This window comes from Magnolia sinica, chromosome 1 (assembly GCF_029962835.1).
Source record: "Magnolia sinica isolate HGM2019 chromosome 1, MsV1, whole genome shotgun sequence".
NCBI classification, from domain to species: domain Eukaryota; kingdom Viridiplantae; phylum Streptophyta; class Magnoliopsida; order Magnoliales; family Magnoliaceae; genus Magnolia; species Magnolia sinica.
Window position 1 is genome coordinate 37,704,131 of NC_080573.1, and position 14,079 is coordinate 37,718,209.

Here is a 14,079-nt window from a genome sequence, read left to right on the forward strand (position 1 = left end):
CCTGGGTGAAAGTCCCTAAACCCTCTTGGTTCCAGAGGTTACTCCAACGTCTAGACCGAGTGGATGCATGAGCACATGAGGGCCACATACCTTTAGGCCGCGTCTCCCACTGTGTCGTGGTCGGTTGGAAAGGGGTACGACCTTACCTGCCCGAGAGGAGGGGGTAATGCCAGGTTGAGTCTGACCAGCTCGAGGAATGGGTCCGCTATCGACGAGCCGGGCCCGATATTGGCAGGCAGATAGTGAGGTCTCTTCCACTCATCTTGTTGTGTGCGATGGGGCGACAATCTGGTTTGGAGTGTAATAGACCTTAGTGATTTTCCAGAGAGTAACCGTACTGATATATGGACTTATTGAGCAGGAATTACATATTCATTCATTCATTCCTTCACTATCCACTCGGGCTGATGGTGCGTAACTATTTGTGACGTGTACCTTCGCATGGCCAGTATTTCGGTTGGGCGCGCGACTAACCTGAGATTAGGAGTTTATCACATTGAGTCTGATTATCCAAATTTAGGTATGGGACTGGTTTGGAAAGAAGTCCCTTGTGGTGGACCCCGTAGTCTGCGATACTACGTACTATCATCCCGACTTCACACTCCAGCATGGTCACTCCATTCGCACCGCATATCGCATTACATTAGCAATATATGGTATTTGGGGTTACTATGTTTATGCATTTATATGGCCTAGATACGACTGACAGTATTCGTGGACTCATCAGGATTTGCATGTTGCATTTGCATCATCGGCATCTGTTATTTGGCTTGCTGTCTCCGCATTGCATAGCTGATCTCCATTGCTTCATCAGTATATGATATTGTTTTTATTATATTTCTGCATCGTATAGTCTGGATAAGGCTGATGGTATTTATGGCCCTATCAGTAGGTTTTCGCATTACTCTGATATCGTATCTTGTCAGTATTTCTATTTATTCCATTGTCTGATTTATGGCATTGTATTGCATACTTGACACTTACCTTATACACACACTTACACTACCCTCTAAGCTTTCTATAAGCTTATGCATGATTGATGCATGCAGGTGGCATTTGGTTGCAGCAGCACTGAGCATGGAGCATGCAGCAGACTTATGGAGTTTTGATTTTTGACATATGTATTTCCCTTTCAGCACTATATCCAACTGTTTATATTAGTGGATATGTGATGATGATGTTGCCTTTGTGATTTGGGTAAACTTGTGGTTATGCTTATTACGAGTTAAACGTACATTGGAAAATCCTCCTTGTAGGATCCCAGGATCGAAATCTGGCGTATAGACGCTAGGAGCCGAGAATGGGGTACTACGGAAGCTGTCTGCACCGAATTCGGCGATCGAGATCTTTGTGAGTCCGGTTTTCGAGTTTGGGGCGTGACACATAGACCCTAACGGAGAGGAAAAACAAATTTCAAATTGATCAAAAACTTCTGTGGAACCCAACGAGTTTCAATGGCAGACATCCAGTCCTCACTGTTTCCGGTAATGTGGGCCACCTGAGTCATGTATACGGCTGATTTTTGGGGTGGCCCAAGATCAGAAGGGGCCCACCAGATTTCACAGTGTTGATGTCCTAACACATCATGGTGGGACCCAGGCTGGGACCCCTGGCCCAGCCTAGTCTGTCCGTCAGCGTCAGCGCGCAGGTGCTGCCTGCGTGCACCCTGCAGTAGCAGTAGCATCAGCGCTGCCTATTTTTATTTTATTTTTATTTTTATTTTTTTATTTTCCTGTGGTTTTTCACAAGTGGGGCCCACATCAACAAAATCCACTCCATACATTGGTTCCTGCAACCCATACCAAGTGCAACGAGCTCAATATTGGGCATGTTTCGGGGTACAGAAACAGTAGGATGGTTTTCAATAGTAAAGAACAGTTTTGTTTTATGCTATGGCCCGCCAGAACCTCGGATTGGCTCCATTTTTTGGCTCAACGCTTAAAATGAGCTGGGGATTGGGATGGACGGTGTGGATTAGACCGATACATTAAGATGGGGCCTGCATGGGCGGCCCACCCAAAACCCCTTCTCTTTTTTTTTTGAACGTTAGTACACCGACTGTCAGCTCACACTTCACGGTTGCAACGTCTAGCGTCCCTGGATGCTGGAGGGTTGCTTAAAACATACATTTAAGGTGGGCTCCACCTACAGACATACTGTTCAGGTGGGCCACCCAAATGGTTGGATGATGTGGGTAATACATACATCAAAGTGAGGTCCATTCGATGAACGGTTTGGACATCTCACAACTCAGTAAGTGGGCCACACAATCACATCTTCACACACAAAACAAATGAAAAAGAGAGGGAGAGAGAGAGAGAGAGAAGCACCCACCTTAGATCTTGGACTTCTTCTTCCACCAATGTGATCTAGAGCTCCAAGGGAACAAGATTCAATGGTTGGGATTGATTTTGGAGGGTTGGATTTAGGGGTGGAGAGCTTGCAAAAGGGTTGGAAATGGAGAGCTCTAATGGACGTTGGGAGCTCTCTCTTGCTAGGAAATAAGAAAGAAAGAGGGAGGGAGAGATATAAGAGAGAGAAAAAGATGTAATAAATGCATGTCATAATGAATGTAAGGGAGGGGCTAGGGGTCTAGACTAGCTATAAGTGGCTAGGGGTTTAGACTAGCCATAGTTGGCTAGAAAATTATGAAGATGATGATATCATGCATGCATAGGGTGGCGTGTCATGCCATAGGTGGGTCCCACAAATGCGATTAAGGTCCAAATAAAGCGCTGCCTACATCTTTTGATGTACAACTCGGATTGTCATACGAGACGCGGCGTTGGAACTGCAGCGATGATGCGGTCGCAATGACATAGGTCTTAAGTCAAGGCGACTCGGAATTATAGGATAACACTCAAGGTCGCGCGCAAATGCTATCTACGTGTCGTAGGTCACCGGAATTTGATCGGGGGGGACCGTGGGAGCCTATAGAACGGTACGGGCTAGGATATGAGTCTCACGTCCTTGCTCCCACAACCATTGCCAGTGTCGATTGTCGACAATTTCTGAGAGAGAGGGAGGGAGAGAGAGAGATTGAGAGAGGGAGATCATTGACGGAGAGATGGAGAGACTGAGAAACCGAGGGAGAGGGAGAGTGCGAGAGAGAGAGAGAGAGAGAGAGAGAGAGAGAGAGAGAGAGAGAGAGAGAGAGAGAGAGAGAGAGAGAGAGAAATCGGAGCTGGAGGGAGGTAGAGAGGGAGAAATCGGAGCTGGAGGAAGAAAGGGAAATGGGAGCGGGAGGGGAATTAGGACGTCATAATTTTAATCCCTAAAAGGTAATCTTGACGGTCTACATCCGTCGAATAAATTCAACCATATAAATATGCCAACTTCGATAGTATCAGGTCGTCGAAATTAGTGCATTTTTATGGGTGAATTTTGGAGGTTTTCATGTAGCATGGACGTTGGGTTTATAATACTTTAGACTTTTGAATTTTGATATTTTGTTATTTCACTTTGAGATATATATTTTGGATTGATGATTGAATAATTTGAAATATTTTAAATAAATTTTAGTAGTTTGGATGTGAATTTTGTAGAGTGAATGTTTATTTTTCCTTTAACCTTAGTCATGAGTCTAAACCCGAGGTTGGAGTTAGCCTTAACCATGGTTTTAGATTTGGGGTCATGACTAGAGCTGGGCATTTCATACCCGAACCGGTGGATCCGGCCCGATCCGACCCGATTCGAACAGAACCGATGGTTAGGATTGGGTAGCGTAATCCAGATCCGAATTATTTTCGGGTCGGATCCAGATAGGCCCTGTTCCGAACCAACCCGATCCGATTGGATTCGATTTGGACCAACCCGATCTAGACCGTATATATTAGTGTGTGTGTGTGTGTCTCTCTCTCTCTCTCTCTCTCTCTATATATATATATATATATATATTCTTTCTTTCTTTTACCGCCTAGGATTTAGGTTCGGCGCCAAAAAAATCCCGCCCATTATACACTTTAGCCCGTCAACTCTATCTCTCTCTATCTCTATATCTGTGATTCTCTCTCTATATCTATCTCTTTATCTTTGTTGAAGAAGAAAGCAAGAAGAAGGTTTTGGAGCTTGGATTCCTTTGTTGGAGAGATATATTAAGAAATGATCTAAAGGTATATATGGAAGAGAGAAAGAGGGAAGGAGAAAGAGAGTCGCAGCTCGATCGAAAAATGGTGTATGAAGCGGTTTTTGTGGGTCTGATCACGAGGTATGTTTTATATCCAAACCATCCATCCCTTTGGTGAGCTCATTTTAATGCTTGAGACAAAAAATAAGATAGATCTAACCATCAACTGGACTACACTGCAAAAACTAATGAGAGATTGAACGTCTACCATTGAAACCCTTTTCAGGGCCACCGAAGTTTTAGATCAATATAAAATTTGTTTTTCCTCTTCATTCAAGTACATGTGGCCTTATACGATTTATTTTTCCATTTCAATCAAGTACTTGTGACCTTATGAACAGGTTGGATGTAAAATAAACGTTATGGTGGGCCTACAAATTTTTTAACGGTGAAAATCATTATCTCTGCCACTATATATGGTGTGGTCCGGATGATCGTTGGATATGATTTATTTTTCGGATAATGCTCTAAAATGATCTCTAAAAATAGATGAACGGTGTAGATATAATAAATACATCACTGTGGGGCCCATGTAACTTTGATCTCCTTTGAACCGTTCTCACAACTCGGAGCTCGAGGAGCGTCCGTGCTGTCTTCGCACGACACGTACTATAGTAGCTGTAATACAGCTGTGCTAGCTATAGGCTAGCCAGGCTGTACTTTTATATAGGGTAGCGGATTGCTTGCTGAGTAACTCAGTACGTGAGTAAACTCTGTGGGGCCCACCGTCATTTATGCATTTTATCCACTCTGTCCATCCATTTTATTAGTTAATTTTAAGTGGTTAGCCCAAAAACAAAGCATATTCAAAGATCAAGTGGACCACACCATTGGAAACAGTATGAATTTAACATCTACTGTTGAAAAGTTCTTGATGGCCATAGAAGTTTTAGATCAAGCCGATGCTTTTTTTATTTTTTTCACTTAATCCATGTCTTTTTGATCTTACTAACGGGTTGGATGACAAATAAACATCACTGGAGTCCTTGGAAAGGTTTCAATGGTGGAAATCAATACTTCCACTATTTCCTATGGTATGGGCCATTTGAGCTTTAGATATGATTCGATTTTGGGCTTAACCCCTAAAATGATCTGAAAAAATGGATGGTTGGCGTGGATAAACCAAATGAATTCACGGTAGGCCCAACAGAGTTTACTCAGTATGCTCTTAGCGTACTGAGTAGTACGCAATCCGATTTCTTTATAAAGCTTCCTGGAGAAGCTATGTAAGGGTTTAAAGCTTCTTTAGCAAGCTATACGATTGTACATTTTTATCTATGTGGGGCCCATCTTGAACTTTTTAGTTTATCCACACCGTCCATTAGTTTTTTCAGATCATTTTAAGGGTTGATACTAAATTTTAAGTATATTTAATAATCAAGTAAATCGCACCATAGGAGACTGAGAATAATGATTTCCACATGGTTGAAAGAAACGAACGAAATGAGTCTTACCCAATCCGATCCGACTCGGTTTTCCTGACTGAGTCGGACTCGGATCGATTCAGGTTAGCAGGAGTTCGGATCTATTCGGGTTAGATGACCTGTACTCGGCCTCGGATCGGCTTGGGTTTGGGTCAGTCCCTGCAAATCTCGAACAGAGTCGAGTTGGACCAAATCTGATCCAACTCGGTCCGATGCTCAGCTCTAATCATGACATACATGGTCAAAGTCTTTACGGGTGTGTGCCCAGTGTATTCTACGTCCTTGTCTCCCATTCGAAATATCTCCGTATAATGTTTAATTTGCATGGCTTTCCTACAGATAAGTGGCATTATTTTTGTTGACTTGGAAGGCAAGATTTCATATGGAATAGATCCACCCCGTCCATCATTTGTGCCACCTTTTGTTTGGACAGGACGTTAAAACTCAGGCTGAATCAACACTTGGGTGGGCCACGTGATTGGAAATAGTTAAGATGTGAAGTCCAAACCATTAAAGTCATCCAAATTGTGTACAACCCACTGATGTGTATACTCACAATTTCTTTAGAGAGTTTTCTAAAAAGTGATACTCATGATAGGTTAACCTATTAGATGGGTTGGAGTTTATATGCACATAAACGTTTATATGTTATCTTTTGACTGAACATTAAACTTAGTCCAGCCCAATGGAGTTGAGACCCTCCAATTAACAAAAAGAAATTTTAACAAAAGCTCTCATTTATTTTTAATCAGGGCCCACTGTGATGTGAAATTGAGATCCACTATGACCATTAGATGTGCAATACCACGTGGGGCGTATATAGCCAAAAGCTTAAGCTAACCTGTGATTCAGGTGTGCCACTTCAAGGGAAATAGTTGGAAGAGATGTCCACCATTGATTTTTGGAGGGTTCACTGTGATGACTATATGAAATCCACTTCAACCATTAAATGTCACACTAAAATGTAGCCTAAGGCCGAAAATTCAAGTCCATCCATAATCCAAGTGGGCTACACAATGGTAAAAAGTTTGAATGGTGAACTTTTCACTAACATTATTTCCAATGGCGTGGTCAACCTGAATCACTAATGTGGTTGACGTCTAGGCCTTGAGTGTAAGGTGGGGTGACACACCTAATGGTTGGCGTGGATTCAACATTCTACAAGAAAACTGGCCTTTACCGGCGGTCAAAACCGCCGGCAAATGCTCAGAAAACTGCCGGCAAAGCCTTTGCCTGCAATTATCTAACAGTCAGTAAAGCCTCAGTCGGTAAAGGCTTTACCGGCGGCCAGGACCTTTACTGACAGTTGTACTGGACACCACTAAATCATCAGTTTTTGTTGCAAAATTGGTCAAAAGTTACGGATAAAATCCATAGCTAAATATTACTAGCCCCATAGTACGACCATAGCCATTGGCACCGTACCACGATAGATGCATAGCCTGCTGAGTGGGGTTCAGAAAATTAGTTTCACATCAGCTGATACAGTAGTGTTGAATCCATATCAGCTTACCCCAATAAGATATAGGGAAACTCTTAGTTATTCTAGGTATATGATAGGCAATAAATAAAATTCATGGAATCCCTCCTAGGCATATACTGTAAAGAAATTGCTTCCTATTTTAGTTTTTAACTAACATATTATAGGCAGACAATGCCTATAGTGAAATAAATCAAACCTTAATTGAATAGTTTCTGTGAATTAAAGTACAGAACTTATAACAAATATTAGCACATGGTTACATATCAAAATATCTGAAACAAATCTTTATACACTCTGAATCACCTACAAATAAGTTTTGTAAATTTTAAAGCCAGCAATTCAACAATGTAATGGAAGTTCCTAACTGAAATATAAATTGATCTATCAAAAAAGAAAAGCGAGAAATTGAATGTAGTTCAAAAGAACCCTTGTACGAAAAGAAAAATGCAATATTACCTTCTATTGACCAATGATATACTGATGTTTGTGTGACCAGCCCCAACATCTTTGGCGTAATCCACTTCCAAAACACAACCTGTGAATATAACAATATAGCATGGAAACTAATTGAGAAACAAAACAACCTATGAAACAAATAGAAAAGTGAGCTAATAAAGTTTAAAGTGGATGACATTATCACCTGCTCAGGCATCTGATGTGATTTCATTTTTACCTTCGTCTCAATGTTGAATATTTATAGGTGGTCCTGAATAGTCCCTAAAGTTGAGCTTCAAACAGAATGTCACAGTTCACTCGTCATATATGAGATGCAACAAAGAAGATGCTCACCACCACAAGCACAAAGAAACAGACGCATTCAATAGCCAACGCCAAATAGGTAGGACAATCCTTAATAATGATATGACACATGCATTCCACGAAAAGCCATGACAACCATTTATTGAATGGAGATGGAACAAATTAGCTCCAAAATAAGAAATAGGCATGAATATACAAAATAAATGGCAGTAGGAAAAAAAAAGAAGAAGAGGGAACATTCATTTATGATTTGAATTATTTCCCAAGTAGTGAACTATTAATAGTCAAAAGGACCACTAGGGTACAAGAAAAAACTAGAGTGGAGAGGTTTCTTGTGGGTAAAACGTAAGCCTATGTTGGCTTTCGTCGGTGAAAACAGAGCCATTGGTTGGCAATTCCGGGTGAAATCAGAGTTGGCCCTTAAGCAGCTGCCGCATTTTCACTTTCCTAATATAACCCTAACCTTAATTTAAAAGAGATTCCCCCACTTCCTTTGAATATAAGAACCTCAAAACCTAATTGTGGGGGCTAAAATATCTAACCACAACTAGAGTCTTTTAGATCTAGATGCTGGTGGTTTTTCTTTGCTTCTCTACCTAGGTGTTTCCTTGTTGTGGGAATTATCGGCAACTCATTGTGTACTAAAGATTTTAACACATATGTTAGGGCCTTTATGCATCTCCCTTCCACATTAACTTGTCCACATCAACTTGTACAAGGACCATAATCCACAAAATAAGTGAATAGTGAATTAACTAAACAAATTTATGAATCTGTTACCATTATAAAATCACAGCTGCATGATGTCAAGAAGCATGAATTTCACCTGTCCAGCAAGTTTAAAACTATGTCTGCATGTATTCCATTCCAATATATAAATTTGGTAAATGGCACCTAGAACAAGAAAATGTCAAGATTCAATCTGTAAAGAGACCACACTCTCAAGAGAAATTTCAGTTGCTGATAATTCCCATAGCAACAAATTAAACAACAGTACGATCATTTGAATATAGTGCCACTACCAAATCAATGATAAAGTTGTGGAAAAAGTTTCACGTTGGTTGCCAACCTGATGTAACCCTTCTCCTTTATCGGGGCCTAGGACTGGCAATGTGAGCACAAAACTCCCACAACTGCTATGTAATAATCAATCACATAGGGTGAGTAAAATCAACAAGCCAATTACAAAAGTATTCACTAGAAATCAGGCCTAAAAAAAAGAAAAAAAGAAAAAAATTGGGTCTAACCAGGTATGCATTTTGGTTTCATGGCAGACACTATAATAAGGAGCCAATGAAGCTAGTTGTAACAGAGATGGCTTCAAAAAGAATGTTTGGTAAGAGCCTTGTAGAGCTATCAACAACTTCACAGATTTATTCCAGCTAGCATTTCAGGTTTATTTAAAAGAGGAGAGCAGGACAGCCATTCTGGCTCTATCATTCTGAGAAGAAGCTTTCGTCATCTTCTTGCATGCAACAAGCGAATGACTTGGTTTTCTAATGAATTGGACAACGCATTTTTTAAAGACTAATATGTTCTCCAAATGCACTCTTCCTATGCTTCCATATTTGATGATGAGTGTTTCACATTTTTTAAAGACTAATATGTTCTCCAAATGCACTCTTCTTGTGCTTCCATATTTGATGATGGGTGTTTGTTGCACATATGCAACTAAATCAGCAATATTTAATCCTCACCAGCATGCATTAGCATCAGTAGTTCTACAGTGGTAATATATCAACTTAATTTCCATTCCTGGAAAGTCCAAAAAAGGCAGATTTAACGGAAAATTTCAGGCCAATAAATTAATGAACCTTGGTAGCTCATTTTAAGTTGTTTTTAAATGAATTGACACGAACTTGGCAATCTGCGTATAGTTCCCAAACTTTGCAGATCATGATCATGCCGTTTGCTTCATCCTTTATAAGCAGTTCTAATCTCACAACCATACCATCCACAAGACCGTGGCAGCTGCACTGGCATACTAGTGGCTGAGTTGACAACATTAATTGCGCTGTCAACAAGAAAGTCCAGGCTAGACCCAAAGTAAAATGTCTTCTCCACTAATAACAATAAACAGGCACTTTTCTAAGCCCACATGCAGTCCTACAAGGGGTCATATACACCTTGTCAACTATGAAATCCAAACCATACATAAGTTGTCTCCACCATGTAGATGGAGGGCATCCTAGTTATATGTTGAGCCTTACGACAGAAGTTGACCCTTGCGACAACATATAAATGAAGCGATAAAGATATAAATGTTCAAGATTAATTTAAGGTTTCGAGAACTTACATCCACCTCTCTTACCGTCAAGTAGTCCTGATGAAAATGCATCTACACTACAAGAAGGGAGGAAAAAAAAATTGTGGCTGCACTGATATGGTCTAGTATGAATGGCTGCCTACATACCCAATGTTTGGCAGATTCGGATCAAGCCACTACATAGTTCTTAATATTTAAGATAGAACATTTTACGCATAAGCAAAGAAAAAATCAAAACAAATCATGATAGAAATATGTGTACCTTCTGTTACATATAAGAAGATGAAAAGCTGAAACAAATCACAACATAAATCTTTGTAGATTAGTCAAGCAAAACTACTAAATAATTCAAGAACATAGCAATGGAATCCCACTACAAATATGTAAAGAGTTGTATTTTTAGGATTCTTAGCAGATTCCTTATGAGTACCTGTATATACAAAAAAGGCAATACATGATCATTTAAGCATGAGCCGAAAAATGTCAGAAACCGAGAGCTCTTATGAGATTTTTGCAGCTGATATCTTTTTAGCATTTTTTATTGTGGTTTCTGGCATCACATGAGCTACTTTCTAAAAATAAAGTGGAGAAAATTATGGGTCTGCTAATCAGGTAAGCTATTATCAGTACCATCAGGCAATTGATGTGTGTGCGTGTGTTACGTATGTGTGTATATGGAAAATAAAAATGGCATAGCTTCTCTAAAAACATCATAGCTTCTCTAATCAATTAATTTTGTTTTTAGAAATAACAAGAGAGAGAGAGAGAGAGAGAGAGAGAGAGAGAGAGAGAGATCCCTCCAATTAGCTCAATCCATAGCTGTCACAACATACAAAACAAAATAACAAAAAGAAATTAGTTAATATTTACAATCTTATATAAGTTTTATTGTATATGAAAAAAAAAAAATCTTACCAAACAACAACAATCAGGCCAACAAATACTTGTTCCAACCGCATCCCCAATTGTTCTGTATCATCCATAGGGTCTCATCAAAGTCTCTTCACGTACAATTGCCACCTGAATATAATACTTCCCAAAAACCATTTCTAAGTGGGAACCCGCCTACTTTTGTGAGCAGATCCTTACTCAAGACAATTCCTCTAGCAACAGTAACCTCACGGATACTAGTAAGAAGAACTTCGATTACGTCCTATAAATAAAATTTACTATTTAACACAATACATTGCATCATTTGTATACCACATCTAATTAAGAACACAATAATCTCAAAACATAATAAAAGAACTATTCGATTTGTGTGAAAATTTACCCCGGTACTACTGCAAGTCGTAGTCTTTCCTTTTTTCACTAAGTGTCCATACAAATGATAAGTCAATGTCAATCATCATATACCTACTAAACTCTATATAATATAGGGCATAATACACATGTAAATATATGCATATATATCATATAATTACTTGGCTTGATGATGAGGCCGGTTGGTTTGGGTTGAGATTAGCTGAATTATCTAATACTGTGGATTTCAGATTAGTCCTAGAGGATATCAGTTGCACCACGAATTCTTTAAAAGATGAAAATTCCAATTTTAGGGATGAAACTTTCGATTTTAGGGATAAAACTTCCGATTTTATGGATGATACTTCAATCTGCAATCCCTCATATTCTTCATTTCTACTCTGAGCAGCGGAGGCAATCCTTTGTTGGCTACGTGTTCTTCCCCACAAATCAGTCGGAGTGGGGCCTAACCCATAAGTGCGGACTCAGCCATGTCGATTTTCAGTTCACCTTTCCAATCCTTCAATTTTCTACCAATTGATTGTAACACCTACTTCTTTGCATCCGCATCAAACTCAAACTTGGACTGCATCACATGTTAAAACCAGACAATCACATAATGAACAAAAAATGAAATAATTAATGAAAAAAGAAAGCATTGTCACCATTACCATAACAAGTCCCAACATATCATCCCTCTTCTCATTTGGCATTGCCCTCCAATCAGTAAATGTAAGGGGTGCATATTCCCCATTGCTTGCTATAGTCCCTAGGAAGTTTGTCAACTTGTTAACATTGTCACCAATGGGTTGTCCTTTAGTGTTGATGGGAATATGAATATGTTGTCCTTCACGCATCTTCCAAACTTCAAGGCATCGTGTGTGGCCTCTCTTTTTTATCGCACTTTGTGAATCTGTTAAAACAATTACATTAATATGGATACTGTATAGTTCCTTAGCATAAAAACACACCATATCTATGTATGACCACATAGAAATCCTCAAATGGGTAACTAATTATCTAACTTACAAATCACAATCACAAGTCACAATTATAAACTAACAAGTCACAATAATAATTTAAGAAAAAAAATGTAATACATATAAAGCATACTGCCCAAATTTGTATTTTCCTATTGTGACTCACATGAGCACTGGATTTGCAAAAATTTTGATACGACCTTGCAATATAAGTCAACTCAATAAACATACAAAGCATACATCATATGGTTATCAAGATTAGCAACTTCATTCTCATATATAACAACTCTGAATAAACTGTAAATGCTAAGATTGTCTATAGATAATTAGCATAACCCAATATCACTCACTTGTGGAGAAGAAGAAATACACCACACAAGACAAACATGACCACGACAAGGATCCAACCAATGACCACCAAGCTACAGCAAGTAGGAATCAGGCATTGGGTCAGATAACTAATGACAATAAAACATGAATGTTATGAAAAATTGCTGCAACCAAAACTTTGACCCCTCTCCAACCTTTAGCAAAACCCTCCTTTCAATATTTAATAATTATAATTTAAAGGCATTTAAGATTGTTAAAAGGAATTGACATATGTATGTACAATGTGTACATGTATGTATGTGTAAAACACCATTCTTCACAGAACCCAGTTTCCTGTTTTTCCTTTGGAATATATATACATGATGTGTACATATATGTATGAGTAAAACACTATTCTACACAAAACTAGTTTCCTGTTTTGCTTTGGACATGTAACTATGAGTGATATGTACATGTATGTATGTGTAAAACATCATTATTCACCAAACCCAGTTTCCTATTTTTGTTTTTGACATGTATGTATGTATGTGTGATGTGTATGCATACGTATGGGTTATAATACACCATTCTTGACAAGACCCTGTTTCCTGCATTGCTTTCACATTTATGTATATATGATGGGTACATATATGTAACTATAAACTCCATTCTTCAGCCAATTTTGTTGTTTTTACTTTTGGTATGTATGTGTATGTGTACATATATTGTATATATTGACTAGAGTTTGTATATGGGTACTTGTATTTTGAGCTGATTGATTCCTGTGGTTCTCATTTTTCTACTGTTTGGATTTTTTTTCCCTCTTTAAATTTCCGTTTCTTTTGCTTTTCGTTTTTCTTTTATGGTTGTTAATTTGAAGCTTCATGTTGTTGATAGCTTCCTTGTATATCTTTTGTGTGTGTATGCTTGGTTATTTTATTGGATTCTTTTTTGGTGTTTTTTCTCCCTTCATTTTTCCCTTTTCCATTTGTTTGCCTTGATTGGTGCTTTTCTTGAATATCCCCTTCTTGTGGGTTGTGTTTGATTATTTAATTGGATTCTTAGAAATGATTTTATATATATATAGTTTTAGTTTTTTTCCCAATTCTTAGAAATTGATGCCTTTCCATTTGTTTTAAAATAAAAAATAAAAAAATCCATTTCTTTCTCTCTCTCTCTCTCATTGGATTGGGCTGGAATTAGTAATTTCATTTTCTATGTTTTCTTTTCTCTTGCTGATACTATTGATTTTTGTGAATTCTCATAAAGAAGAAAAGATTTTTTTTTAAAAAGAAGATAAATGTGAGGGGTGTATGACAATCCTAACCCTCAATTGATGGCCTTCAAATAGTGTAATCATGTATAATCATGGATAAAAAATATTAAAATAAAAGGCTAAAATACTGATTTTATTGATTTATAATATAAGCTTAGCACAATCAACAAATAAACATAAATAAGTAGAGGAATAATTAAAAGATAAATACATG

The 14,079-nt window shown here is 38.5% G+C and overlaps 1 long non-coding RNA gene across 1 annotated transcript; it reads right to left on the minus strand.

The window, feature by feature from the left end:
- Positions 1 to 7,276: 7,276 nt before the first annotated feature.
- On the minus strand, positions 7,277 to 7,945 carry LOC131246105 (uncharacterized). Its single transcript, XR_009171170.1, has 2 exons — positions 7,674 to 7,945; positions 7,277 to 7,568 (listed from the first exon to the last, which is right to left on the minus strand). It is a non-coding gene; the product is annotated as an uncharacterized LOC131246105 (long non-coding RNA).
- Between the last annotated feature and the right edge of the window lie 6,134 nt (positions 7,946 to 14,079).